Source organism: Dysidea avara, chromosome 1, assembly GCF_963678975.1.
Source record: "Dysidea avara chromosome 1, odDysAvar1.4, whole genome shotgun sequence".
NCBI lineage: Eukaryota > Metazoa > Porifera > Demospongiae > Dictyoceratida > Dysideidae > Dysidea > Dysidea avara.
Window position 1 is genome coordinate 16,364,322 of NC_089272.1, and position 3,170 is coordinate 16,367,491.

The 3,170-nt window shown below is 38.9% G+C and overlaps 1 long non-coding RNA gene across 3 annotated transcripts; it reads left to right on the top strand.

Annotated features, from left to right (window-relative positions):
• Positions 1–982: 982 nt before the first annotated feature.
• LOC136248798 (uncharacterized) lies at positions 983–2,776 on the top strand. Of its 3 annotated transcripts, none has more exons than XR_010697828.1 (6): positions 983–1,537; positions 1,602–1,828; positions 2,047–2,153; positions 2,203–2,283; positions 2,422–2,486; positions 2,547–2,776. It is a non-coding gene; the product is annotated as an uncharacterized lncRNA (long non-coding RNA). The 3 variants fall into 3 exon arrangements; XR_010697829.1 differs by having other exon boundaries at positions 1,602–1,823; XR_010697827.1 differs by having other exon boundaries at positions 1,602–2,153.
• Positions 2,777–3,170: the final 394 nt, after the last annotated feature.

The window sequence follows — 3,170 nt, forward strand, 5'->3', positions numbered from 1 at the left end:
AAATGCAGCTGAATGCTTTATTAGGGTGACTGTTCTATTAGAGTATCTCGATCTCGCATTTGCTGCACGTAGTTGCCTTTCGAATCATAACTCAGTGATTTGTAATCCGATTCTTCTGTACTACTGCAAGAACTTTCTATGATGATTATTCCAGCTACATACTGATTTTCAGCTCGTTGCTCTAAGCGGTTTGCCTGGTAGATACGAAAACTAATCATTTTTTTATTCATAAAAATCGATCGCGTAATTTTGACACAGGTTGGGTTTCGTGTCATATCTCCATGGTCTTTATCCCGATTCCTTTCAAACCACAAAAAGGCACTCCTACGATGGTTGCTCCATCAACATATCAATTTTCAACTGATTCCTCCAAGGCGTTTACCCTGTAGGCGTGACAGACCTTCGACCTTATTTTACGCAAATAATCGGTCATAACTCCGTGAATGTTCATCGGATTCCTACCAAAGTTGGTACGGAGATCCGCCTTAATGAGCCCTTTAAGTGTGCCAAATTTCAGCCAATCCGAGCACGCATTCGTGTTTTATGGCGAATTTTGCGAAGTGTGCGAAATGAAGATGAAGAAGAAAAAAACGAAGAAATTAAAACGAAATTTTGTTCGCTCGTATCTCGGAAATGGCTGGAGCGATTTTCTTCAAATTTGGTATGTAGACTACCCTAACTGGGCGGCACGTCTCCAGCAAATTTGGTTCCAATCGGATAAGGGATCACAGAGCTACATAGGTGTGAAAATTGCGTTTTCTTTCTTCCTGTTAATATACTCACGGTGTGGCGCGCCGGCTTCTTGGGCCGCACGACACACTATCGTGTGTCTTGATTTAACACTAAAATACATTAAAGTACGAGTACCGCATTGTAGAGCCATAACCAAGAACAGGTTCCACTTGACTGACAATGATCACGTGGCCTATTTAGGGGAAATCTCTTGGAAAGTCCCTGTAACACGTACCTCAAGTGAATACACGTGATATGTAGTTTACATTAATTATTGATGGCAGTCCATGTCTTGAGAGGACTGAATACTACTAAATATTTGTTATATTGTACCTGGATTTCAATGGAGTGGCGAAGCGTACTTAACTGATTTGAAACTAAGATACGTAGAGTCTACACCATTTGTGACTGAATTTTGGAAAATCACCCATGTGGGCGAGCGTGAAATAATTAGAATTTTCATGTTTAGTGTGTTGCTAATAAGAGCAGGGTACAGTTTTGAAAATATTTCAAGTAATTTAAGGTATTGCGAATGGCTTAAAACCATCAACAAGTAGATATGCACTATAAAGTTTGCGATTTGATCATTAAATAATTTAGGTGTCAAATGCGCCCATATGGGTGATTTTCCAAAATTCGGTCACATTTGAAGAAGAACGTCAAATGAATATTAAAGAGTCGCCGTCGAGAATACTGATGTACTCAGCTCTTAATGGAGGTTCAGTAACGAAAAGAGGAGTGGAGGTTCAGTAACAAAACATGGAGTGGAGGTTCAGTAACGAAAGGAGGAGTGAAATAAAATGAGGCTAGTATACAAAGTGCCACATCTATTTACACTGATTAACCACATGTATGCAATTGGTTTTTAGACTGTCAGACGTCTGCACTGACTAGTGCAAGTTCACTGAGACCAAGCTGAAAACTTCGGTGATGGTACCAAGTTGAGTAGCAGCAAATACCAATATTACCCTGCTTGAAATTATATCTCATGGATGGATTGTCAACAAGGTGTAGCTACTCGTACAGACCAAACAGCTTTCAGTATTGTCAGTGTAGTGCCAATTTAGAAGTCCCGGAACTAGGTGGAAGAAGTAAGGTAATCTACATGATGCTTGTACAAAAAAATGCTCTTTCACATTGCATATTGGTCTTTATGTACAGTGAAACCTGTCTAATCAGGACACTATGTAGTAAGGAATCCTCAAATGTATTGCCTCAAGATGTGATGAATTTTCAGTTCCCCAAATCTGTCATTTGCGTAAAAAGTGACAGATTTTTAGCTGTATTGTATTTAATGCCCTGTCAATTTTACAGGTACAGGGTACTTGGTTATAGCATGTAGTTCTCTCACTAGCAGTGGTACATACATAACTTGGCTAGAGCTGCTCTAAACTTGGCAACTATAAGATCAAAGTTCGGGGGTAAGTAGACAAAGGAATTTTATAATGTTACTGTATGTGTGTTCTTTAGTTCTCAATTGTCAAGTGTACGTGGACTGTACACCAAGTGTGCATGGACTGTAGTAACATCAAGGACGTTGTGGATCTTCAGGTCAGTCTGTGTGTATACTAAGAAATTTTTGTATTACCTCAAGGGTGTGATGAATTTTCAGATCCCCAAATCTGTCATTTGCATAAAAAGTGACAGATTTTTAGCTGTATTGTATTTAATGCCCTGTCAATTTTACAGGTACAGGGTACTTGGTCATAGCATGTGGTTCTCTCACTAGCAGTGGTACATACGTAAAGATCAAGGTTCGGGGGAGCAAGTTTATATAGACAGAGGAATTATATAATGTTATGTGTGTTCTTTAGTTCTCAATTGTCAAGTGTACGTGGACGATGAGGTCTGGTAAGATCTTGGCTCAGTTGATTACAATCTTCTGAATTTCCAGGATGAGGCATACAGTTGTGATGGGACTAACTATCCCATTTTATTGTCAGAATTTTATTGTTAATGTCACAAACAATTAATGTAATATATTTTGTTATGTAACATGTGTATTAATTAAGTGACATGCATGATGAAAGCCACAATGGGAGTGACTACTTGCTGTTAGGGTGGGTAATGCTATGTAACAAGCTGGTTTGAGCACCACCAGAACACACAATACACCATGTGTGGTGTGGCAACAAGAATTATGCTTGGAACATCTTCTCTAGTGACGCTATGTTCTTGACAATTTCACACTTGTTTATAAGACATCTGCCAATTATCGACACACGCATGAGGCGTGGCACTAAATGAAGTTTAAAAGATTTTTGCTTAAAACACCTTCCCTAGGGAACTTACGGTTCTACACGCTTTTACAACTTGCAATTGTTTATCAGACATTAGGGCTTGTGTTCACATCGTGTCTTCAAAAGTTATTGTAGGGATTAGAGGTTTGATAGAAGAAAATACGCGTATGAATAAACCAGGATTAGATAATGTCAGTG